Genomic DNA, 26,706 nt, shown 5'->3' with positions numbered 1-26,706 from the left:
CTGCCTAGCTCAAAAATAGAACATTGTCCCCCTCCCAGGATCTCTTTGTGTTCTGCTTCCTTGTCACAACATCTTTCCTTCTTGCTTGTATCCTAATTTATGTATATCAATTAGGTCATGTTTGTTAGTTCTGTTATTCAGATTCTCCACATCCTTACTGACATTTTGTTTGCGTGTTCTATCAACTATTGAGAAAGATGTGTTAACATCTACTAGGATTGAGGATTTGTCTATTTATCCTTTTAGTTCTCTTCATTTTTGTTTCATATATTTTGAAACTGTGTTATTGGGTGCAATTAGATGTAGAACTATAATATCTTCCTGATGAACTGACTTCTTTATCATTTTAAAATATTATTTTTATCTGTGGAAGTGCTGACTGACAAAGCATATTTTGCATCACGTTAATATTGCCACACTAGCCTTTTTGTTTAGTATTTGCGTAGAGTATCTTTATTTATACTTTCACTTTCCATTTTTCTGTGTCCCTGTGTTTAACATGAGGTTCATGTAGGTAGCTTATAGTGGGTTTTTGTTTTCCCATTCAGTCTGGAAATCTTACATTTTAATAGAAGCTTTTAATAAATTTGTATTTAAACTAATTACTGTTGTATAGAATTCTAGGGCTATTTTCTTTCAGTGCTGTGAAAATCCTGTTCCATTGTCACCTGAATACCATAATTTCTGTTGATAAGTCAGTTGTCAATCGTAAAAAATTGAGTTTTTCTCAGGTTCTCTTTCAGATTTCTGTCTTTTTCAAAATCAGTTTTATGATGATGTAGTTAGGTGTGGTTTCCTTTGTATTATCTTCCGTTTGTCTCACAAGTTTCATAAATTGGTAGGTTGATCTTTTCATACATTTTGGAAAATGCTCCCCAATTATTCCTTTAAATCTCTATTCTACACCATTTTCTTTGTCATCTCTTTTTGAGATTTCAATAACATACTTTTAACTGTGTCCCATTTGTCTCCTATTTTTTTTTTATTTTTGTCCATTCTTTCCCTTTCTGTACTTCAATTTCGTTATTTTTCTATTGATTTGTTTTCTTATTTGCTAATCCTGTCTTCCACTGTGCCCAAGTTCCTGTTAAACACGTGCATTAAATTCTTAATGTTAAATATTGTACTTTTTAGTTTTAGACTTTCCTTTTATTTTTTTCTTATAAATTATAACTGGCAAAATTCTCCATACTTTTTCCCATTTTCTCCATTTCCCTGTTTTCTTAAATGTATTATAAAAGTTATTTTAAATTCTATAATCCAACATCTAGATCACTTGCTTCTATCGTCTGATTTTTTTCTCTTAGTTTTCGTTCATATGGCTCTGTCTTTTGGTAATCTAGTAATTTTTATTGAATGCCAGACTTTGTGTATTCAAAGAATAAAGGCCCCAGATGAAATTATATTCCACTAGACAGAGTTCATTCTTTTTTCTGAAGGAAGGGTATAGTTGAGGGCTGATTCCCTTAAACCAATAAGGGGATGAGAAGTCTTTCCTGGTAAGAAAAACAAAAATGCAGTTTTGGTAATACTCTTTCTACCTGTGTCTTGTCCCAGTCTTAGAGTGTGGCCCTCCCAGATTTGTTTCCAGCAAACCTGGAAAGTTTCTTTGTCTCTTCAGCCCTGAAATACAGGAAAATCTATTCTTCTTTTAGAGGGTTTGGGCTTAGATTTCTAGCCTCTTGCTTCATGGAACTTTCATAGTACAGCAGTTACCTTGAGGAAGGGAAACTAGTTCTATATTTAAGGACCCCAAAGTCTCCATTTTCTACATTCAGCACTGCACAACTGCCAAAAGCTCTTTTGGTCTTTATGTTTCCTGGCATCTCTGTGCTGGTGCCGACACTGGAAGCTCAGCCCCTCGCTGGGCCCAGAATTGGCAAGTGTCTCAGGGAAACAGTGGCTGCAGGTCATCAGTGTCAACTCACCACCCCCTCCAGGGCTCTCACTCTCTCCTGATGTGTTCTCAGGGGCCCCTTCCTGGTGGATTTTCAGCTTCTCAGTACCATGAGACTGTTGTAAATTCTATTCTGCTTTTTCAGAGGTTTTTGCTTAGTTTTGTAGCTTTTTGCCCTACATACTTACAGAATTCAGCGAATGTCTAGATGTGTGATGTCCTCCAAGTCTCCAATTTTGTCCCTCTAACCCTGAGAGGCCACTGAAAGCTCTGCTGGTTCCTCAGTCCCCTGGCAGCAGCCCTCTGCTTAGCCCCGTTTGTCAGCCTGCACCCAAGATGGGAAAATATCCCCAGGTAAAATGTGGCTGCAGCCTTTCAACTCACTTCTAAGAGGCTCTCTCATCCCTCTCGTCCAGTCTTTGCTGCTTCTGCAATTCTCTGATGCCTTTAAAGTGTGAGTTTCATTGATCAACTGACTCCTCTAGTTCTTCTTGGCAGGGCTACTAGCATGCCACAAGCTCCTTCATCCTACCTTGAAGAAAATTCCACAAATGTGGTTTTAAGAGTTATTTTTCAGTAGAAACAAGCATAAAGGCCTGATGACAAAACCGAATTCTTTAACTCCTACTTTCTTTTTCATTTTCAGGAAAGGAATAGGAATGTTTCGAAGTGAACACAGAGGCCAAAGGGAGAGAAAGCCTGGAGGGAGACCACCAAGTGGCTAGTGACTAGCTGAACTTTTCTCCTAGGAAGAAATTTGATTCTAAGCTATAAATTTGGATGTATAGGTGTCAAAATATTAACATTTGTTTAGCTGATGACATTACAGGTAACTTAATTTTTTCTTCCTGCTTATTTGTGTTTCCTAACCTGTTAATCTTTTAACACTTTACATGCCATATTCTTAAGTTCTACAAGGCACGTTAGAGAAATTACATTTTCTATATTGGAAGTGTATTTATAATCAAAATATTAAATAGATTATTGCCTCAAGAAGAAAAAGAAGAAAACGCTCTGTCTTTGCCCTGATCCTCCTTCACAAATCACAATGAATTTTGGGCTCTACCTCCCTGACATCGTTCCTACTGTTCTTTTCTCCATATGCCATGCCCCTTTGGATGATTGTTCTTTCTCTGAATCCTGGGGGATCTATATGGTCTTTTGGCCTCATAGTGGTAACTTCCAGCAGAAAGGTCCACACAGGACGAAATCCCTGGTCCCAGTCCAGGGGATGCTGGAGGCCTGGGTTTGAGTGCTTACATAGCCAGTCCTCGTGCCTGGCCCCACGTGATCCAGCCATGCCGAACTGATGGTTTCGGACCAGCATGGCGCTGTGACCTCTCTGGTAAGGCATCTTTCTTTAAAAGCCAAGGAATAGGAAATGAGAAGAGGGGGAAGAGCAGAGAGTAAGAAACACAAGACACAGCCCAAAGTAAACCAATGTGCTGAGAGTGAGGGTAAGCTTGAGAAAGAGTGCAGGGAGTGGGTCAGCAAAGATAAAACTTAAGTAGGAGGGAAGGAAAGAAGGAAGATTCCAGCTCTACACAGTGATTCTCCAGCTTGGCACCACCCTATGGGAGGAGGCGGCAGGGTTCTGGGCGGGAAAGATTTCTGGAAGTCATGTGATAAGGCTTTGTGGAAGGACAGAGCAAGTTCAAAGCCAGATGGAGGTCTGTCTAAATGAGGTTCATGGGTCAGTTCCCCTAGTTCACTAGAAACGAGGAGAGATTACAATACACATTGGATCCTGGGGAGATGCCGTGGGACGACAGGGGTGAAATGGGGCTAATCAGGAAAGTCTAGACAGAAAGGGGAAACAGGGGCACGTCTTTGACTACATATTAAGTAGCCTCTTGCTCAAGTCTGTGTGTCACTTGTTGGCTCGTCCTTTTGTTCTGACCACGTATTTGCCTTCATTCTGTCCTGTGTCTGTGCTCCAGTGACCATAAATCTCCCTCATTCCCCGTTCATCACTTTTCCATGGATTGCATCTTCTCTTCAGGATACTTCTTCCGTCTGTCATATGGAAAGATGAAGCAAAAGGAGAAAATGGGGGAAGAAGAGGAGAAATAAAGGGGGCAGCTCCTCTCCTCTCCTGCCCAGAGTGTTTAGTGCAAAGAGGCCTCAATCATAAACGTGGATTCTAGTCATGAACCTGGTCATTAATCAGGTGTGTTTTGTTTGGGCATGATTTTAATTACTGTCACTTTTTCAGATCTATACCATGAAGGGCACAGATTAAATTAATACCTCCAAAACTGTCTGTGAGTCAAAATCACCAGGAGCTTGTTAGAAGCATGCATTGTCCCTGTCACCTTCCCAGAGAGTCTGGCTTAGGGGTTCTCAGGTGGGGCCCAAGAACTTTCACTTTTCCCAGCCCTGCCCACCCCCTCCTCACCTCAAAGGGTCTGTTGAGCAGCCAGTTCTGAGTCCTGCTCTTCTAGGTGAGTCTGAAGAATGTTCTAGCTGCAAACCTTCATGATTTCAATGACAGGCCTTCACCCGGGGCTGAGGGAAGGAAGGATGCTGGTTATAAGTAGAGGTGGCAGTCAAGTGTGTACAGATCCGGGGATAGGGGCTGGCATAGTAGAAAGGACATCAATTTGCAGGGGTGTGTGATGGCAGAGCACTAGCAAGAACACATCTCAAGATGGTGCCAGCCAGGGTGTGGCTCTACAGGTTTAGGGTGTTTATTAGACACAAGTGAGCAGGTGGGGGTATAGCTCAGGGGTAGAGCATTTGACTGCAGATCAAGAGGTCCCTGGTTCAAATCCAGGTGCCCCCTAACATGTCTGCTTTTATCCCCTATAACAGCTGTTGCCCCCCCAACATTGAACCCTCTATGAGGAGGGAAGAGAGAAGAGGTGGGCCAGGACCTGAGGGGTTCACTCTGTGTTTCTCACAGACCCAAGTGAACTCCATCACCCAACCCCAGTGTGATAGTCAGCCCCTCTCTTTTGGCTTCAAGTGGAAATATGTATTATTCTTTGACTTCCCAGCACCCGAACCTTCTTCGTTTATTTCAGCAATCCCAAATAGTGTGAGTCTCTGGAAAGCACAGCTCTGCAACCTGCTATACCAAACAAATGTGCCAAATACTGCTGCCCCATGACTGCTGGCCAAGGGCCCAGCTCAGACTTGTGGAGTGAGCGAAATACAGAAGCAGGAGACCGACTGTACTTCATTTCAGGGAGGCAGAGCTCCAGCCTCTGATGCAGGGCTGGTGGCTCATCCAGTGTCCAGCGGGGGCAGCAGAGGCTCCTGCCCTGGCTGTGATTCTGGCCATGGGCTCTCCCACCCTCCCTCCGGTGCCATGGGCTCCTGATGGCCTGTCAGCCGTGGTCCCATCTGTTTCTGTTAGACAGAGGCAGGTAGTCACATGCACACACCTGTGTGCTGTGGCTAGTATAGTAATTGCTACCAGGAGTGAATTGCAAGCAAGAGCTCCTCATAGAAATGGGAGTGTGTGGGAGGTGGGGTTAATTGTCAGACCTAGTTTTACTAAGTCAGTAGAAGTCCAGGTCGCCCTTCCTCGATGGGAGTCTAGCAGACCAGGGTTCCTGGAAGCTAAATAAATTGCTGCCTGTGGTCAGCTGAAATGGAGTGCCCAGTGAGAGCAAGACGGCCGGTTACTGCTGCCTTAAGACGGGATGAGAAGCTGCAGGGGCGGGGGCTGATTCTAACACACCAGAAATGACTAGATCAAAGTCCAGCTTCTTCATTCAATGCACAGTAGGGCACACGGGGCTTTCAATGACCGTGCTGAGAGAATCTAAGGCACCATGCGACAAAACGTAATGCCAGAGGCAAAATGTGATCCTGCAGTTGCTAAATTCAGTGCCTCCCTGGTCTCTTGCATGAAAGTTGGGGTATTTCTCAGAGAACAGTACTCCAAAAGTTGTACAGGAGATTTATGAGAGGAAGTGGAGAAATCAATACGAAGATCCAAACAAATGCCAAAGGCCACCAGATCCCCATGGCAGCTGAAGCAGCCTCTCTCATCACGACAGACAGAGCTGCTCACAGTGTCCCTCACCCTGGCCCCACCCGCCAAATGCAGAAGCTGCCCACTCGTGATAACTGAAAACACCTAGGGGTCTTTCCAACCTATCATAATCCTTGTGCTACAGATTGAAATCCACCCGGCCTGTGGCTCCCAGAGGGGACAGTGCGGGGCCTCCTGCAGATCTGTCTTTGTATGGGAGATGTGGGTGTGTTCGGACTTCTCTGGGCCACGGCTCAGCCCGCAGAGGGAGACGGTCCCCATCCCAGGTCAGAAGCCCCTTTGGGTTTTGGTTCCCAAACAGGCAGCTTTAAGCCCAATCCCTGCCCCTCCAGTTGTGCTGACCCCTGATATGAGGCATCAGGGGTCAGTGCACCTACCTTGATGCCTTGATGATCCAGGCAGGTGGGGCTGCTCACCGGGAGGATGGCTTCAGCCTTTCTGGCCAAATGCCTCCCCTGGTCTCAGCTCACAGATTTGGCCTTGGGATGAAGAGGAGGAAAAGGTAGAAGATGGAAAAGAAAGCAAAGTCCAGGCTGTGGTCTAAAGGATGAGGGTGGGGAGAACTGGGGAGATTTTAGAACAAACAGGCTGGGGAGGAAGTGGAGGAAGGAAAGAAGCGGAGGGGAGGGGTCCAGTGAGAAGAAAGCGCACCAGCCAGAGACAGGAGAAGGGAAGGTGCCGGGCAGGGCAAAGGAGGCCTCTGGTCACTCACATGAGGGGTCAGTGGGAAAGGGGAGAGAGCTTATGACTAGGAGAGGGTGAGTCAGGCAGGACATGGGGCTGACCAGGGATAAACAGAAATGAATGGGTTATGGAGGGTCTCTCCCTGGGGAGGTCACCACCATGAAATGGTATCAATTAGGAGACAGTTTGAAGTGGACTCCTGGCTCAGGGGAAGAGAGCTGACTGTTGGTCAAGAGGTGCGTGGTTCAGATTCCCATGCCCCTGTGAGCTTATCTCATTTAGTACTAGATGTAGGGTGGAAATCATTCTGGTCATTTCCGGGGAAGATCTGTCTCATCTGACCCAGTGAGGGCTCAGCTATGGGAAGCAGGTAAAGGCAGTAGGCCAGTTCGTGTCTTGCCCCAATGTTGCGGGGGTGGAAGGAACCCAAGACCAGCCATGTGGGATCTGGTCCAAACCCTATTATTAATCAGGTGTGCTTGGGCATGTTTCTTAATTATGGCCTCTTTTCAAGCCTACAACATGGAGCACCAAACTAAATCAGTGGTTCCTAATTCTGACATTCCATGGGGATCATCCAGTGAGCTTCTTAAAAATAGTCTCTTGGCCCCCCTCCCAAGTATTCTGATTCGGGAGGTCTGACAGGAATCCTATGAACTTTATTTCCGTGGAAACTCTCTCCCTGCTCTCACCACCTCACACACCAGATGCTGTGATGGGCAGCCCAGCTGGGGAACCATGGCTTCAATTTAGTCCAAAGGCCTTCCACTGACACAGCCATAGCTTTTACACAGATGTCCTTGGCTGTGGATTGTTGGGGGTAGGCAGAGGATTGTGCAGAAGGCGATGGTGAGCAGGAATGCCGTCCGTCTTCAGTAGAGCAGGTCTTGTGGATTGACTAGACGTAGCTCAGTGTTCTGAAGGAGTTTCAGGTGTAATCACAGAGGTCAGAGGTCTTCATTAGACAATCATAATGAGATGAGCTTTTAAGGACAGATGCTCCTTACCTGTTCTTATTCTTACCCACTGATTTTCCAGCTTCCTTTTCCTCTCTGGAACCCATGATTCTGCACTGAGGAGAGAGAGAAAAGAGGTGAGGAGGATCAGGCCAGCCCTCTGGGAAGCCCCAGGTGACTTCCTCCACCACCTTCTCCACTCTCTCACTCCTTGACGTTAGTCCCACAAAGCCAACCAGAATCCTGCTCTTCCCCAGGCCCTCGTCAGGGCAGGGCTGGATGTGGCTCTGTGAGTCTGGAGTAGGCCCCTGTGGGACCTCTAGGACCTGAGGGCATGGAGCCTTAGGCTAGGGCCCCTGACCCACAGCCCAGCATGCTGAGCTCAGGAAGCTAGGCAGCTACTCCACTGTAGGGGTACATGATACTCCTGTTGCTTCAACTACTCCAGTGTTATGTAGCCCATGTGGGGTGCTTGGAGCAAACAGCAGGAGATGGAGACATACTCAGCCCTCTCTCTGGGAATCAAATGGATCTGAGATTCGAGCTCCTGTAAACAGGGAAATCTCAGGCTGGAGCTGAGTGAGACCCACGAGGACTGGGGGCAGGGATCTGTGCCTTGTAAACTTCAATGTGGTACAATTCACCTGAGGGAGCGTCTCTAAATGCAGAATGTGTCTGCACTTTCTGAGGAGTTGTGGGTCAAAGAGCTTGATCTGCTTCATCTTCTTCCTGTGTCATGGCCTGGGGGAACCGGTGATACAGCACCCACTTGGGGATTAAGTGGACTAAAAGTGAGGCAAAGCAGGGGGCACCCGGATTTGAACCGGGGACCTCTTGATCTGCAGTCAAATGCTCTACCCCTGAGCTATACCCCCTGACCTGGAAGGGGGGGGCATAATTAACACCTTTTACCTGTGTTGACACACCAGGACTCAGTCTTGCTGGTTGGGACGTCCTGGCCTGTTCTACTTCTCTGAGCTCTGTCCTCTCTCCTGCTGTGAACCAGCCCTGCCTCTTCCCCTGTCTCTTCTATGTGCACCTGACTGAGGACCCCCTGGTAGCCTTCTTGACCTTTACAGGTAGGGAGATCTTTAAAATCATCCAGATAATGCTCTTCAACAATAGCAGATATTGAGCATCTACTGTATGTCGAGCACACTGGGACGGTGACATAACTGTGACTGACCAGTGGCCGTGCCTTCCCTTGTGCTGAAAGAAGGTTCAGAGCTCACATCTGAAGATTATTTGATGAGATAGAATCATGTTCATGATAATTCATCAAGTGAAAAGGAAGATGACAAAACAGTGTGCCTGGGAGGGATTATAGATGATTTCAGCTTTTTAATGTGCTCTTATTTATCTTTCAACTTTTCCATCTTGGGCATTTGTAAAAAAAAGAAAGCCTTGTAAAAAAAAAAAAAGCCTTTTTTTGTAAAAAGGCTTTTGTAAGAAAAAATGATGCTTAAGAAAAATTATACCCTAGAAGAGATCCACTTCTAGGAATGTATCCTTCAGAAATACTCATATGAGTTCACGAAGACACGTGTATGTGGAGGCTCATTGTAGCCATTTTTTTTGTGTTAGCAATAAACTGGAAAGCACCTAAATATCCATGGACAGGGACTAGGTGACAAACATGATGGTACAGTCATTGCACGGGATATGGTACAACAGTAAAAGGTAAAATAGGTCCAGAGTCCTCGCATGGAAAGACGCTTAAACAATACCATTAAGTGAAAAAAATAAATTGCGTGACATTCATATGGTGTAAGCTCATTTGGGCTTTTAAAAAGATACGACATATACATATTATTATATATATACACACATTCAAAGATATTTATATATAACCATATCTTTATACATGTGTACGAGTATATATATAAATTCTCTTACGGAAGGAAATAAGCCAAATAGTTACTCCCAGGGCATGGGTTGGGGGTTCTTTTATTTTCCAGTTTATACTGGAAAAGTGTCTACACTGTGTCCAGGTGTCTACAGTTACTGAGTGGTTAAAAATGAGTGAGAGAAAGCACTACACGTAGCCTCCAGGAAGTCTTCCTGCCTTCCAGCCACAGTCATCGTGATTCCACCCTCTTCCTCAGATCCCAAACAGGCAGCTCCCAATCCGGAACCCCCCTGGCCTTTCTTTCATCCCTTGCCTCTGCCGCGTGAGTTTCAGGCAATTCTCATTTCTGCTGGTTCTCAGCCCCCTCCCCTCTGATGTTGTCACTTTGAGGTTTCACACGCCGGTTGTCCACAGTACACCCAGCTAGATGGCATGATGTCCTTGGTTGGTCTGAGGGCAAAGGACACCCATGCAGTGGGCCAGGGGCAATCCCCTGCCTGTGACTTATAGCCAGCACCACCCAGGCCCTGAGGCACCTCACCCCTGTCCCCTCAGCCACACCTGAGGCGAGTCATACTCCTGCCCTCTTCCACGCCTGCCTTCTCCACCCTGACCTCCTATGGGTTCCCCAGAAGCCTCTGTCTCTGAGGAACTGGTGCCAACGGTGGAGTAGGGCACACCTGAGGAGCACACAGACTGTGGGAGTCTGTGAAAATAGTGGGAGGCACGCTCACCTCAAGCCAGCTGAGGCTCGCAATAAAGTCGAAGCGATGATGACAGCTTTTAAAGGCAGAGGGGGGTTTTTATATTCCTACTTGGAGCAAGACAATCAAGGAAAGGATAGGCCCCCGCTCAGCACGCAATCATACACACGGCAGGAGAACTGACAAGCCCCCTTCCCTTAAGAGGGAGATGGCCGGACTGGGTTGTGGGGGGAGTCCCGAGAAAGAGGCGAGCTCAGTGGAGGAGGAAACCGAAGTCCCCTATGCCTGAAATGGACCTACAGACCCCCAGCACTAGCGAGCCCCCGTTTTCTCAGTCAGGATTTCGGCTGTACCAGCCCTAAAAAAGTCAGTGACTGTCCTTAGGGGGTGGCTTCCTTTATGGAGTCCACCAATGGAAGTAGCCACCGGCCTGCAGCTCTTGTTGGAGAGAATATCAACAAGGAGTCAACGGGACCGCCCTTGGCCACCCTGGCCAGAGTCTGGGCCCATCCTCCTTTCTTATCTCCTGCATTATAATTCCCTTATGAAACTGCCCTAACCTTTCAGTGAGGAAAACAGCATAAACTACCCAACCTAATGTGCTCATCGTAGGGAGACTAAAGGGTTGACGTAACAGTAGTTGGGGTAGGTTCCCACTGAAAGGGCACCTGCATGCTGAGGGCTGCAAGTGGAACCCCGGGCATGACTGACCATGCCAGAGCAGAACATGGCTCATAGCAAGACCAGAGGCAGTAACAAAGACCCAAGAGGCCGGGAAAGCAAGAGGATGGACCCAAGGAAGTCAGTCAGGCAGATTTGCTGCTCTCCCTGCCCCACCTCCAGAGGCTGGAATCCTGCCCTCCGCAAGGGAAGAGGAGGGGCTGGCAAACATCTTTTCTGATGGCAAATTCTACCTTATAAAGGAGAACTTGTCTCCTGGGAGGAGGCATGCACTAAAGACTGGCTCCTGGTGTCCCAACTTGGCAGTCTAGAACATGCCAAGAAACTATCTAGAACTATCTAGATACTATCTATATAGAGAATATCTAGGACTATCTTCTCTCAGGGAGGCTGGAAAGGGGTTGGGAAAATTAAACCCATACCGGGCCCATGTGGAGGCAGCACCAGAGGAGACCACAGTGAGCGATGAGAGTGTGGTGAATGGGGGGTCATATCCCCTGCTCCTCTCACTGTGCAGAAGCCTAAGCTGGGCAAAGCAGCTGAATTCTGGCACCAGCTTCTGCAGCTAAAATGGACAGGAGGTGCCCTGGAAAAAGCAGGCAATGTGTCCTCGACCCCCATGAGAGGGAATTTTGCACATCAGCCCCAGTGGGACACACACGACTTTTGTCTATTAGCTGCACAGTATTTTTTCTTACCAGTATGTTGTAAAATGACTCAAACATCACTTCCTGAAGGAAAATTTCCCTGCCTCCTGAAATAGCTTAGATATCCCAGTGATACGTTCTTATAGTATCACTGCGTCTTATCCAACATTTCTCCTAATTTTCAGTTTTTTCATTTTTTTGAATATTTTTAACTATCTACCTACCCCTCTAGTTTCCTGAGACCGTGTCTATTTTACTCGTCATTGGGCTAGATCATGTAAGGACGTCAGCTTTTGCTCTGAATGAGATGGGAAGCTGTTTGGGGATTTTGAGCAGAGGAATGACATAAGCTGGTTTCCTCCTCTGGCTGCTGTGGGGACACTAGAGGGCAGGGATGGAAGCAAGCATATAAGTTTAAGAAGTTATTGCAATAATCTAAGTAAGAGATGATTGTGGCTTTGTCTAGTGCAGTAACGGTGGAGGGGATGAGAAGTGCTCAGATTCTGGATGAATTCTGAAGTAGTGTGAACAGGATTTGCCAATGATATGAATGCAGGGTGTGAGAGAAAGAGAAAAATCAAGGATAAGACCAAGGATTTCAGCCCGAGCAGCTAGTAGAACAGAGTTACCATTCTACTGGCCGGGAGACGGTAGCTAGTGGGAGATGGCAGCAGAAATGAAATTTGAGCAGGTAATGGAAATCAGGAGTTCAATTTGGGGCGTACTAAGTTGGAGCCTTCTGTTAAATGGCCAAGTGGAGATGTCGAAATGAAGCTGGAGTTGAAAGAGGAGGTCCTAGCGCAGGACATAAATTTGGGGGTCATCTGCCAATTAAACCCATGGGACTGAACGAGATCACTGAGCAAATGTGAGTAGAAAAGAGAAGAGGTCTGGGGACCAAGTCGTGGGCCCTTGAATGTTTAGAAGTTGGAATGTTGAGGAGGAAACATCAAAAGAAACTGAGAAAAAGTGGCAGTCAGGTATGAAGAAAACAAAACAAATAAAAACAGTGACAGTTGAAAGTCAATGGAAAAAAGTGCTCCTGAGAGATTGAGTCTAAGACTGAGAATCAGCGTGACAGATGGTCATGGTGACTTTGACAAGAGCAGTGAAGTGGAGCATACGGAGGGAAGGGGGTTGGGCAGAGAATGGGGTTCTCCTAGGAAGCCTTCCTTCATCCTCCTGATGGGTGGGTCCCCTGCCATGTGCTCCTGTGGCACCCTGTACTTGTATCATAGCACACATCATACTTTCCATAATCACTGCAACCTTGTGCCTGCAGGATTCCTTGCATACAGTGAGGGGCCAGTAAATATATGAATGTGTAAAAATGTGTGAACCAAAAAGAGAGGATATAATTGATGGAATAAGATCCCAAGGAGAGCAGAGGGGTGGATCAAGAACACGGGATTTGCTCTAAACAGGAGGAGAAAGACTTGTTTTCTCTTAGGCTGGAGGGGATGAGAGCAGGTGCTGAGTGACCTCACACCATACGGCTGTGGTCTTCACAGTCAAGTAGAAAACAAGGTTTTCTAAAGAGAATAAAGGAGGCAGGGTGGCACTCATTGATACTGACCCTGATATCGGTTCCCCCACATTAAACCCAACATATGTGGAGTTAAAACCAAAACACTCATTCCCTGCTTACTCCCTGGCTTCCTGGCTCCAGAATCCACTATTCCCCTTGGAGACAGACACCACCAAGGACAAGGACCTGGATTCATTATCTCCTCCCCGCAAAGAGATACAGGCTGGTGGAAAAGCTGCTGACCAGCAAGGTCACGGGCTCCCTCCTCTCTACAAGTAGTCTCAAGGCCAAAGACAGGCTGGTGGGAAAGCTCTGACCAGCAGGGCCATATGCTCCCCGACCGCTACCTAAAACCTCCAATAAAAACCCTTCCTTTTAGCTTTTTGGGGAGTTTGGGATTTCAACGTTAGCTGCTCTTTCTCCTTGCTCAGTGCTATGTGGTAATAAAGTCCTACTTTCTTCCGCTGCATGCAGTGTCAGAGATTGGCTTGCTGCACAACAGGTGAGCAAGCTCACTTCAGGTTTGATATCAATTTGGCAACCCAGATGGGACCATGTCCCAAGTGGCCGTCTTGCCTGTGGCACACCAGCCTCTGGCTAAAGGCCTCTCCTGGAAGCTGTCCTGCAGCTGCCTGAGCCCCTTGTCTCAGGGACAGCCCCAAGCAACTGGCTGCTAACCAGATGTCATTGGCCCACGGCGATTTTGCTTTGGTGGTGGAAGAAACTAGGTTCAGGACTTAGGAAGACGTCTCTTGTAAGTAGCTGGTAGTTTTTGTTTTTGTCTTTGTGTTACCCTTTTCCAACAGGACCGGCTGGAAATAATGGGTACCTGGCAGCCCTCTGGGCTCCATTTGTTTTGAAGTCATGATGCCCCAGCCAAATTTTGGTAAATCCCCCGGGTGTGCACAACCGAGGTCCCTTGTCCTTGCTCATTTGGGAAGATCTACATACCGGATCTTCATTTGTTGGGCGCCCACCGAGTGTAGGACACAGACTAAGCCGGGACTGGAAGCACTTTGGTTTTTTATTTTGGTCTTTGTTTTGGCTTTCGTTTGTGGCTGAGGGTATTTGGGAAAGCGCACTTATTTGGTGTTTGCTGTTGTTTATCTGTTTGTCTATCCTTTTAAAAGTGTTAACATGGGAAGTCCTGCATCTATGCCACCTAAGAGCCCCCTGGGAAAAACTTTGGCTGATGGTCGACCTATAGCTATAAGCCAATATATGAAGAGGGATGATTTTCTTTTGTAGCACCACGTGGCCACAATATTCTTTAGACTCTGGAGAGAAAAAAAAAAATGGCCAAACAATGGATCCTCAAGTTGGAAAACTTTTTAGAGAGCTCTCATGATAAACAGCTGTTTTATTGGTACCTCTGAAAAGACTAAATTAAAAGAAAAATACAGTGACTAGTCTTGAGAACTTAATCAAACTTGGGGGTCTCAGCTTCTTCTCATGGTCTTACAGATGCGAATAAAAACATTAAGTTAACAAAGAAAAATCAAAAAGAAAAGAGTCACAGGACTCATCCCAACAGGATGAAAATCTTTAACTATTTTTTTAAAATGGGATAATTGGAACAGATATAAATAAAACTAAAACAAAGGTTTTAATAAAACACTGCCTAAGGTTGGATGGGCTAAAGGGACCCCTCTATTAGCCCCCCAACATTAAAGGACATCAGACAAACCAGTTCTGTTCACCCCAGTTTGAAAAATTTTAAAAGATCAGAAGGCAGAAATCACAATTAAAAAACCTGACTAGCAATTGTTTGGGGCAACAGTTAGGCTAATGTTAATAAGACTATAAAAATTAAAGTGTTTAAGCTAATATTATATGAAGAGGTTATGTCAACTTTGCCTGGATATTTGCTTTGGAAATAAATGTTATGTCTAGCTGGGAATGCTTCCCCTATGCAATATTGTAATGCCAAAACATGTTAATGAATTCTAATATAAGCTATAATTCAAAGTATGAGTTGCAAAACTAAGATAAAAGATTGTAAAAATTGATATACTTAAATGGGGCAGTTTCAGTTTACCCAAACTGGTGTATTTACATATGCAATTGGAAAAAGCCAGCTACAATAACGGGAAGCCTGTTTTAATCTTTTGAGGCTTCTAAATAAACTCAGAAATACTTTACTGCCTCTTTAAGAAAAAAATAATAATAATTAAACATGCCCACAGCCGAACCCAAACCTGCTGCTTTTGTCTGCTCTCTTGCTGAGCTTCCCAGAAAGCTGGGCTGACCTTCAACTCCCCCAAAATTCCTGATCTAAAATTTAACAAGTAAAAATAAGTAAACTTTTGAGATAACTTAACATTGTAATGGCCATTCTGGGAAACCTCTGTTTCAGAAAAGAGAAGATTCAAAATCTCTCATAACGAGATGTAGTCTTTGATTAATATGTCAAAACTTCTGAAAGACAGTTATTTAACGTGATATGAAATGATCTTTAGTAAATGAGAGCCTGTTTACGTTTGCTGGTTTGATTTAAAATAGACATGTCCTCAGAGTTATCAGCACTGATATGGAGCAGACATACAGCCTGGGTTTACAGGTAATGAGCTCCTGTCATCTCTGTTACAAAATTTGTCAGCGAGAGTAATAACTCAATGTAATAGTTAATTTTGTTTACTGTCTCATGAGGTTTTTGTAGACATCTAAATATAATTGCTAAAGACAGGTAAACCAAGCAAATGTAAAAAGATAAAAGTTTTTGGAAAAACTTTTTAACAATAATTGTATGCATTATGGTTACGTACTTAAAACAAAATGGTGGTCAACTGCTTTAATGCCACACGAAGTTTTTAAGAGTAATTTAAACACGATTTTTAAAACTGGATAAGAGTTTTTAAGTACAATAATTATGGTTTATAGTCTGCATACTTAAAAAACAGCTTCCAAAATCTTTTTGGAAACTTAGACTTTATAGCTTTACTAAGTTAAGTTAAATAATAACAGTTTATTGGGTATTTAGGTCATTTCCACGTAAGATAATAAAGGTTAACTACTAAGCATATATTTGTCTGCCTTTGGTTTCTTATATCAAAGAAACTGAAAAGTGCTTAGGTTTATTAATAAACATGTTTTATGTATGCTGAGGAATTTTCTATGAGAGAACATACTTCTAAAAGGTCTGTATACAAAGAAAGTAAAATATGTGTTTTCAGTAAAAAGGTATAAAAAATGGAAAATTTTTTCTTTTGAGGAAGATTAGCCCTAAGCTAACATCTGCTGCCAATCCTCCTGTGTTTGCTGAGGAAGACTGGTGCTGAGCTAACATCTGTGCCCATCTTCCTCCACTTTATATATGGGACACCCCCCCCCACAGCATGGCCTGCCAAGCGGTGCCATGTCCGCACCCGGGATCCAAACCTGAGAACCCCGGGCCGCTGAAGTGGAATGTGCAAACTTAACCACTGCGCTACTGGGCGGGACCAAAAATGGAAATGTTTTTGTTTCTTGAGTTAAGAAAGATAATTTGTCCTCAAGTACTGGGACAAATTCTAAATGTAAAAGATAAGTAGCCAAAGGTTTGTGAAAGTAAAGCCCTAAAGAGTTTTATGTATGGTCAAGTTGACTGAGGTTAAAATAAATTTATTAAGTAAATATTTCAATGTCAAAAGTAAACTGGTACAAAGTTAAAACTTGGTTTCCTCTTTCTTAAAGGGATAATTTTCCTAAACTTTTAATCTGCTCTTGATAAAAAGATTATAAAAATGTTTTTTTGACTATTTTAACTCTGTTTCCCCTTGACTGTTTCTGCTGTCACTTTGAATAAATACCTGGACATGGTTTTGCAGTGAGCTTTGTTTCCTATCTGAACAAATGTTCTAAAGCTTTTAATATTTTTAGCAAGCATCCCCCCACAAAAATATTCAAGTCCTGAATAAAGGTTTTCTTTTTACCTGGAAGAGGAGAGAGAGTTTCTCTGGGGATTTTCAGAGGGCCCCTGGGACTTCTCAGGAAAATTTGCTCTCTTCCTATAAGGAAAAAAATGAAACTAATTGGGCTTACTTGGTATGTTAAATATGGAAAGCACTGTCAAACAAGTAATAAACTTTCTTAAATGGTATTATGTGAATAAGTGTTATTGATGTAAGTAATTTAAAAATCACGTAAAATTCTGATCTGTTCTGATTGTCAGCCATGATTCTGGTTATTATCTCAAAATGTTATATATCACAGAGATGGTCAAATGTCTTTGTTAATTACCATTTTTTAATGTTTCGTTATTTATAGACAATTGTTTTACTCTGATGTTTTTGCAAATATGTTTCATCTTCAGAGAAATTCATGGAAAGGACTCTGACACTCTAGAATACAGATTCTAATAAACATTCAGATTGTAAAACTAAACTGGGTAAAAATTACAGAACTCTAACAGAGGAACTGATGACTGCACAAACTGCTGACAGAAGATTAAGATCAAGAAGCAATTAACAGGACAGAATAAACTGATAGGGATGATTATAATTTTTATGGCTTTTTGCTTGAGATTTTGCTGATTTTTGATGTTTTGGGGTTTTTTCCAAATTTAAGAAAACCTTTTTCTCTATTCTCTTAGGGAACTATGACTTATAGCAATTTGTAAACAAAATTGAAGCATTCATCTTTCTTTCCCTACCTGATCCCTCCAGAATTTGGAAATTCTTAGTAAGTATTCTTATTCTCATGGCAATATGGTTGTTTGCATAAGTTCAATAAGAGTCTGTTCTTCTTATAACAAGACACAATTGGAAACACTGGCTATAATACCAAGGCTTTGACCAGAATGTCATATTTGAGAGAAACATACAGGCTCGGATATGATCAGACAGGTTTTGAGGAATAAAGGTTGATGTTGTGGAATAAAGCCACTTGGAAATATTGGCCTGGTACTGTTCTTATGAGTTCAGTAACCTGGTAAGGTTGAGCAAAGAATGTCATTCCCTCTGGCAGTTACAAGGAAGCTCAATATTTTGGGGAACCTCATGAAGAGAGTGATTCACCCAAATCTGTAAGTACTGCAGATGGAATCTGATGATAGGTCCTTGGCTTGGCTTTCCTGGCCTTGAGAGACCTTTAAAGTTCAACCTGAGATTCCTTGTAAGCTTCCAGCAAAGCAGATTTAAAAGAGCCCATATAATCAATTACTATTCTTGCTGTACTTATGTAAATAATTATGCCAAATTTATCAAAACTAGACTTAGTATGCAAACCAGTTAGTGTTAATTTGGCTATCATTATAAAAATGAGAGTGATTTTAGAGGAAAAGATTATGTTTCAATAGAAACTATAATACACATTTGTAAAGGTTGAATTTTGGTTTTGTCAATTGTCTTTAAGATTTTTGTTACATCTGTTAACTAGACTGGATCCTAAATTCTTTTATTCTCCTGAAATACCTGGCTACAAACTTCCAAACTAACATTTTAACGGGGTTTTTTTTTTCCTTCATTTTCATTCAGAATCATTGAAAACTAAACCTGCCCTTTTTCCCGAAGCCTTGCAAACTGAAGCTGGGCAACTTGATATAAACTTAAGAGAGATTCATGTCTGTTGCTGTGTAAGCTTCTCAGAAAGCTACCTGAGTGCCCGATGACACCATCAGAGATATTTCAAACTGCAAAATATGCTTCAACCCTGACTTCTAGGAATCTTGATTGGCTGCCCCCTGGGCTCAAGGACTAGTTTATAATTTGCTCCAACCATTAACCTTGTTTTTCTCTTTTTGTTTCTCTAGAAAAGCTTCTTATTAAATACTTGGTTACTTACATGATATAGGCCTAACTTTGGGAGCCCACCTGCATCACCACCTTATTAAAAGACTGGTTCTGAGATGAAACAACCTACACCCCATTCCAGCAGGAAGTAGCTAGATCAGTCACCACCCCAAATCCCTCAAGATTGAGGAGTGGACATAAAATAGGGGGGAACTGACACCAACCCTGATATCGGTTCCCCCACATTAAACCCAACATATGTGGAGTTAAAACCAAAACACTTGGGGCTGGCCCCGTGGCCGAGTGGTTAAGTTTGTGCGCTCCGCTGCAGGCGGCCCAGTGTTTCGTTGGTTCGGGTCCTGGGCACGGACATGGCACTGCTCATCAAGCCACGCTGAGGCGGCGTCCCACATGCTACAACTAGAAGGACCCACAACGAAGAATATACAACTATGTACTGGGGGGCTTTGGGGAGAAAAAGGAAAAAAAATAAAATCTAAAAAAAAAAAAAACCAAAACACTTATTCGCTGCTTACTCTCTGGCTTCCTGGTTCCAGAATCCACTATTCCTCATGGAGACAGAGACCACCAAGGACAAGGACCTGGATTCATTATCTCTTCCCTGCAAAGAGATACAGGCTGGTGGGAAAGCTGCTGACCAGCAAGGTCACGGGCTCCCTCCTCTCTGCAAGTAGTCTCAAGGGCAAAGACAGGCTAGTGGGAAAGCTCTGACCAGCAGGGCCATATGCTCCCCCTCCCCTACCCAAAACCCCAAATAAAAACCCTTCCTTTTAGCTTTTTGGGGAATTTGGGATTTCAGCATTAGCTGCTCTTTCTCCTTGCTTAGCGCTGTGCAATAATAAAGTCCTACTTCCTTCCACTACTCCCAGTGTCAGAGATTGGCTTGCTGTGCAACAGATGAGGGAGCTCACTTCAGGTTCGATATCATCATTACTTGAGAAAAAGGGCAAAATTTGCACTAGGCATTATGGGAAATGGAGGAGAGGTGAATTAGGAAGGAATGGAATCACTGCTCATTAGCAGAGGGCTGCCAGTTGAGGTGAGACTGGCATAAATTTGCAGTGAGACCGTTTGTCTGGCTCTACAATCTACTCCAGCAAACACTGGCTACCCTAGAGCAAAGGTGGAGAAAGTCAGTGGTGTCGTATCCACAGTAGTAGAAGGGCATGTGAAGAAGGTAGACAGACCACAGGCAAAACCTCAAAGGAGCTGGGAATCGTGATTGAGAGGCCAATCATGGATCCATAATGGGTAGGCAGACAGGTGAGCCACAAGGGGGCTTGGGGATGGTGCAGAAACACAGAGAGATGAAAGAGATTAAGGTCAAATTGAGGATAATGAACAGCATCAGTAACAGTAAGGATAAGAAGAGGTAAAAACTAGAAGAGGTACCAGAAAGGACTTTTCAGACTGAACAGCTTGAGAGGGAATAGTTCTGAGCGATGATCAAGTTCTGGTTGTGTGTTAGGAGTAGATTTTGCCATGAGTGCAGAGCACTCAAAATAACAAAGGATCAAAACAAAACATGAAGGGGGCCAGCCCCGTGGGTGAGTGGTTACGTTCCCGTGCTCTGCTTCAGTGGCCCAGGGTTTCACCAGTTCGGATCCTGGGCTCGGACGTGGCATTGCTCATTAGGCCACATTGAGGCGGCATCCCACATACCACAACTAGAAGGACCCACAACTAAAATATACAACTATGTACATGGGGGATTTGGGGAGAAAAAAGCAGAAAAAAAAAGAAAAGATTGGCAACAGTTGTTAGCTCAGGTGCCAATCTTTAAAAAAAAAAAAACACATGAAGAAGCAAACAAACCAGAAGAAATTTCCTTCTCTCTCTCACTTAAAAGTCCACTTAGATGGTCCAGGTTTGGCACCGTGTTCCGTAGGGTCAAGAACCCGATTCCTTCTTTCTGGTTGTTCCAGCCTACAGGATTTCATTCCAAAGCTCCCCTCATGGTCCAACATGACATCTCCCACTTTAGCATCATGTCTCTCTTCTAGCCAGCAGGAAGGGGAAGAGGAAAGAAACTTCTCCCTTTAAGAGCACCCATCACTCACCTACATCTCATTGACCAGACTGTGCACTTGGCCTAACTTAACTCCAAGGGAGACTGGGAAATGTAGTTTTTCTTCTGTGAAGCCATGTGCCCAACTCACAACCAAAAAGGAGGGTAGAACAGACACTGGGGAAAATAATCTCTGCCTCGCCGTGCTTCTTTATGGCTGCAGCGGGGTGGAATCTGTGAACGCTGTTAGAGCCAAGAAGATGGAAACTTCGCAGGACTTTAGCACTGGAAGGATCATCAATGTGACAGTGACACCACTGAGGATGAAAGCAGAGGGAGACGAGGAAAATATGACTGTTAGCCTGGTTCTAAAATCTCCCACTAAGTTTGATGAGTCCCAAATATAGGTGCATACCTCAACAAGGATGAGGGGGCCTGCTTTAAAGAGGTGTAGATGGCTTTGAAGGAAAAGTGTTGAGGGATGGCTGAGGCGCTGGGACCCAGAAGATGCAATGTGGAGCATAAGGAATAGGAAGGGGGAGGAGGCACGCCCTCTGACTGGGAGGTTGAAGGGAGAGGGGCATCTTCAGGAGAACGCTGGGCATCAGGTGTGCGAGGGGGTGTGACAAGGAGAGTTAAGAGGAAAAGTAAGGAGGAAGAAAACCGTCTTCTGTTGGATGGGGTTGCACAGAGTGGCTGCGGGGCTGGCAGGATTGGGTTGCGGGACCTGGCGTAGTAATGAGGAAGCGGGACGGAGGCTGCCGCTAGAGAGATCGTTTTCAACATCAGAAGGTGCTGGGGGAGGGCAAGGACAGGAGAGGGACAAGCAACCAGGTTCTAAGCGGAAGTTCCAAGTGTTTATGAAACTGGAATAACAAACCTCTTTGAAGAAAAAAATACTAATTAAGAAATTTGAGTCTCTCGTTAACAAAAGGGATCAACTTTGATGATCAGGAACCTCGGAAGCACATCAGTGAAGGTAAAAGGAGTCTTGTTTTTTCAGGCACTTGTGTTGCACCCTGATAAGAGAACTCACAGGATAGGGGATATTTACGGCCAGGGAGCTAGACAAAGAGCTATTTGCCCACTTATCAAGTTAGACAAAGTCTCGAGGAAGACTAGACTTGCCCATGCTCCGTCTTAAATGGCTGGTTCTTTGGTGTGTTTTCCTGTCATTCACTGTAAAGAAATTAAGACTTTATTGCTGTCATAGTTTTATTATGAGAACCTGTTTTTAGCCCATGTAAAGCATAGACTTCCACTGTTTATATAAACCTAAAGGATCATGAAATGTTTTTAGGTAGTTGTGAGGAACATCATAAAAGATGATTAGCATAAGGGATAATAAAAGTTATGAATTGTACTTCTGAATCACATGCTATAATCTCTGAACCCACAATGAATTCAGAGGTTTTCTACAAAAATATTCAGCTGTTTGTTCTCCAAACCATAGAAAGCCATCACATTCTTTGATTTTGAAATGGTTGATAAAATTCACTGGTCATTGAATAAGACATAAAATTGTCTTTAATGGTTACACAACCTAAACTTACGCTTTAACATGTTGATATTTCATCCTCTGCAAACTCTCTCAGCCCCTTGAGGACTCCCTCCCTGAGCCACGGAGCCTGGTGGTTTGGCTTGGAAATAGAAGACCAATTGCACCCAGCCCCCGGGAGAACGCCTGGATGGAGAGGGAAATTAAGGAAACTAAGAAATGCTGCAACACAATTTGTTCCTGGAGTTGACTGTTAAGGTCAAGTTGCAAATGATGTACATATAAGGATGAATAAAAGGAGATCCAGAACACAAGATGCCAGGCAGATGCAGCAGGATGAGGCCACCTCGGTCTGAGAAGGCTTCCTGAAGCAGTAGGAAAGCTGGTTCCCAACTTAGCTGCAAACTAGGAGCCCGGGGAGCCTTTACCATATCTGGGCTGCACTCCAGGTATTCTGATTTAATTGGTCTGGGTGGGGCCCAGGCAATGGCACTTTTATAGACTCTTCTGATGATTCTAACTTATGTTTGGAGTTAAGAACTGCCAGCTGTCATATTAAAGCTTCAACATTTGCTGGTTCTGGGAAAACATCTTTACATTGATGTCTAATGAGGAAGCAGAAGTTGAAATGCAGCACCAATTTAAAAGGTAAAAATTAGAAATACATAGGGGGCACCCAGATTTGAACTGGGGACCTCTTGATCTGCAGTCAAATGCTCTACCCCTGAGCTATACCCCCTCCTCTTGTGGTATGACTTAATTAATGTTTTTCATCTGTACAGTCACACCCAGACTACCTGGAAACCTGAGTTGCTACTTCAAGATGGACCTCTTTTGGGAGCTGCCAGGCCTGCTGCAGGGAAAACTCCTCAGGCTGCTGCATAGCAGGAGCCCAGCTCCCTCCTCAGAAGCCCCGCAGCCTGTGCCCTCCCGGCCTACAGCCCCAGCGTGTGGGCAGCAGCCTGGAGAAGCACTGACACTGACTTTTAGAATGGCCTTCAGAGTCAAACGCCTGTGTCCATCATGGTGGATACCTAAAAAAGAGAAATGTGACCTGATCGAGGTGTCTGGCCAAATCTACGTAATGAGGGCCTGACCCTCATGGGCTGGCATTCAGTTCAGGGTACTTTCTACTAAAGTACAATCTAGGACACAAGATGACCCGCCCAACTTTCACTTCTTCAGTTATTATAGGTGGAGAATGATCCACTCCAAGAAATAGTCAGAGTGGCTGAGTAGATGTAGGAATCCCCAAAAGCATTAACAGACCTATTCTAACCTAATTCAAGGATCAAGAAATGCCACTAGAGAAGAACCATATGCGACCCAGCAGCTCTCTGATCTGTGGGTGAAGCCCGGTCACATCTAGAGGAAAAACACACTTTGATTAGCACCTTTTCATCTCTACGTCCGTGCCAAGGCCGTGCTTCTGCTGTTGTCACAGGAGCTGGTAAACTTCTTCTGCAAATGTCTCTTCCTCCGGCTGGAATGCCTCCCTCTCACCTGCCAGCCTTCCCCTTGGGGTCCTGGCAGCCTCCCTGGGAGGTAGCCCAGCAGCTTCTCCGCTCCTCTCCTGGCCAAGGGGCTGCGGAAACGCTGGTTTCTACAGTGACGCTGAAGTCCTCTGGATTTATCTTTTTGGCCATGAGGTGGACCGCCAGGTAAAATTGAAAGGATTGATGAGCCTGCAAGAGCACGAAAGGACCCCCCAGAGGCCAGGGACTAGGCACCAGTGTGAGTCCAGGAAGGTGAGGACTGAGGTAGCAGGACACAGTGGCCTAGAGGGTCAGTGCTCCAGGGGCAGAGCCTCAGGCCCGTGCACAGTAGGGAGTCAGAAAGGAGTCAGCCTTGTTTAAAGACAGGATTTAGGAAGGGCTAAGCTCCTAAGGAGGGAGAGATTAGAAGACGCAAAAAGAAAGCAACTCTGTTTAGCTTTCCTTTGAATGACTATACCATGATTGATTTATCTGTCCCACTGTTGACAGACATCTGAGTTGTTTCCAGTTTGGGGCTATTAAGAGAAATGCTGTTATGAGCATTCTTGTATGTACATGTACACTCTCTGAGGTGTATATCTAGGAATATATTTGCTGAATAATAGAGTGGTCATATTTTCAACTTAATTGATAATGCCAGACAGTTTTTAAAAGTGGTTATACCAAATTACACTACCACCAGCAGGATCTGAGAGTTACCATTGCTGCACATTCTCACCGACACTTAGCATCATCATAGTGATGTCTCATTCTGGTTTAATTTGCATCTCCCTGAAGATTAATAAAGTTTGAGCTCTTTTCATATGCTCACTGGTCATTTGGATGTCCGTTTTTATGAAGTGCCTGCTCAAACCTCTTGTTCATTTTTCTATTGTGTTGTCTGTATTTTTCTTATTGTTTTGTGCAAGCTCTTTATATATTGTGGATATGAACCCTGAATCAATTATATGTGCAGCAGACATCTTTGCCTGCTCTGTGGGTTGCCTTTTTACTCTCTTGATGGTGTCTATTGATGACTGAAAGTTAATTTTAATAATGGACACTTTCATCAATCTTTTTCCTTGTGACAATGTGTACTTTTAAGGGATCTTTCCCTAAATTTTCCTATATTATATTCTAAAATTTCACTTTTAGTTTCATAATCACACTGGAACTGATTTTTGTGTATGGTGTGAGGTTGAGGTCCAGTTCCCTTTTTGTCTATATGGATCCCAATTGCCCCAACACCAGTTATCAGACAGCTCAGCCTTTCCTTGCTGCTCTGCAGTGCCACGCTCATCATCAATCAAGTGTCTACTTATGCATGGGCCTCTTTCTAAGATATGTCTGTTCTCATCCATTGGCTTATTTGCCTATCCCTGCATTAATACCACATTATCTTTCTTACTGTGGCTTTAAAATAAGTTTTGATATCCTGGAGAGCAAGTTCTTCAGGAATGTCTTAGCCATTTGGCCTTATGCATTTCCATATACATTTTAGAATCTGCTTATCAAATTACTTACACACACACACACACAATCTTGGTATTTTAAGGTTGCATTGAAGTTCTAGAAAACGTAGGGAGAATTGACTGACATCTTTATAATGTTGAGGTTTCAAATCCGGAGTGGTATATCTTCTTATCATTTTACGTCTTCTTCAGTTTCTCTCAACAGTGTTTTATAATTGTTTTTATAATCATGTAAATTTATATAATTTATATGTAATATATATTTATATAATTTATGTACTTATTTATATAATTCTATATAAATTGTATACATTTCTGTATAATTATATATAATTTTGATTAAAATTACATAAGATTATATATAAAATAAATTATAATTATAAATGTTATATAAAATTATATATATGATGACGTTTTATAGTTGCACAGAGTTTTGCAAATCTTTGGTTATATTTATTCCTTGGAATTTGATATTCTATGTTATTGTAAGTGGGATCTTTTTATTTCATTTTCTAAAATTTGTTGCTGGTACATTGAAATATAGTTAATTTTAATTTTGAATCCAGAAACCTTGCTAAACCATCTAATTCTAATGATGTGCTTAGAGGCCCTTTTTATGTTCTGCGTATACAACCATATCATCTGCAAACAACCCCAGTTTTGTTTCTCCTTTGTAACTGTAAGTTTCTGTTTTTTTCTAGCCCGACTGCCCTGGCTCCGACCTCAGTGCATCATTGGACGCAAGAGATGATAGTAGACATTTTTGTCTTGTTTTCAGTTTTCAATGGAAAGCTTCCAACATCCCACCATTAAATAGTATTTAATTCTATATGTTAGGGAGATAGCTTGTAGCATCTTAAGGAGGTAAAAAGCTTGTCCTAGTTTGCCAGGAATTTTTTTGAAATCATGAATGTGTATTGAATTTTATTGAATGTTTTCTCCGTCTGTTTTAGTGATCATGTGATTTTTCCCCCTGTAATCTGTTGTCTTAGTTTGAATTTTTCCAGAAGTAGACCTTGAAACTCGAACTTGAGTGCAAGTAGTTTATTTGGGAGACAAGTCTAGTAAACATTAGCAGAGAGTAGGTAAGTCAGACAGCAAGAGGAAGGAAGCAATAAAAGGTGGGATATTGGGCCAGTTGGCATTATAGGCAACTGGAGCTTAAAGCTACTCTTACGGAACTGTGAGAATGTGTAACATGCCTAGAGTCATCCTCCCCAAAGGATGAGGGAGCTACGGTATTTATTTACCAACTCCCGTCAGTCATTGGTTGAGGGCTGCTCTTGGGGGCAGAGTGCTAGCTCCTTAGCACTTTTAGCCTCTTGCGTGTCCTGGCTGCCTGAGGAAGTCCTCAGATATAAAGTTGCAGGTGCTCACAGTTGAAATTTGGGCCTGCATACACAGAAATGGTAAGTGCTGGAGGATTGTCAATGGGACACCAACAGCATTTGCTATATCCAGTAGTGTGTTGAATTACAGTGATAGATTTTTCTAGTGTTAAGCTAACCTTGCATTTCTGGAATAAACTTAATTTGGTTATTATATATTATTCTTCTTTATGTTATACTGAAT

At 43.5% G+C, this 26,706-nt stretch overlaps 2 long non-coding RNA genes and 3 other non-coding genes across 5 annotated transcripts in view; 3 read left to right on the top strand and 2 right to left on the bottom strand.

Moving 5' to 3' along the window:
• The window catches only part of LOC139082933 (uncharacterized), a 68,392-nt gene extending 49,220 nt beyond the window's left edge, over nt 1–19,172 (top strand). Inside the window, exons 2-4 of the long non-coding RNA XR_011539307.1 lie at nt 2,544–2,726; nt 17,523–17,611; nt 18,681–19,172. This is a non-coding gene — a long non-coding RNA (uncharacterized lncRNA). The remainder of the gene's footprint in view (nt 1–2,543; nt 2,727–17,522; nt 17,612–18,680) is intronic.
• On the top strand, nt 4,611–4,682 carry TRNAC-GCA (transfer RNA cysteine (anticodon GCA)). Its single transcript has one exon. It is a non-coding gene; the product is annotated as a tRNA-Cys (tRNA).
• On the bottom strand, nt 8,347–8,418 carry TRNAC-GCA (transfer RNA cysteine (anticodon GCA)). Its single transcript has one exon. It is a non-coding gene; the product is annotated as a tRNA-Cys (tRNA).
• A 3,112-nt stretch (nt 19,173–22,284) lies between the features above and the next one.
• LOC139082937 (uncharacterized) lies at nt 22,285–26,678 on the top strand. The gene is made up of 3 exons (XR_011539311.1): nt 22,285–22,835; nt 22,970–23,848; nt 25,836–26,678. It is a non-coding gene; the product is annotated as an uncharacterized lncRNA (long non-coding RNA).
• On the bottom strand, nt 22,855–22,926 carry TRNAC-GCA (transfer RNA cysteine (anticodon GCA)). Its single transcript has one exon. It is a non-coding gene; the product is annotated as a tRNA-Cys (tRNA).
• Nucleotides 26,679–26,706: the final 28 nt, after the last annotated feature.

This window comes from Equus przewalskii, chromosome 4, assembly GCF_037783145.1.
Source record: "Equus przewalskii isolate Varuska chromosome 4, EquPr2, whole genome shotgun sequence".
Lineage (NCBI taxonomy): Eukaryota > Metazoa > Chordata > Mammalia > Perissodactyla > Equidae > Equus > Equus przewalskii.
Note: the sequence above shows the minus strand (reverse complement) of the source record. Positions and strands in the feature narration are given on the sequence as shown.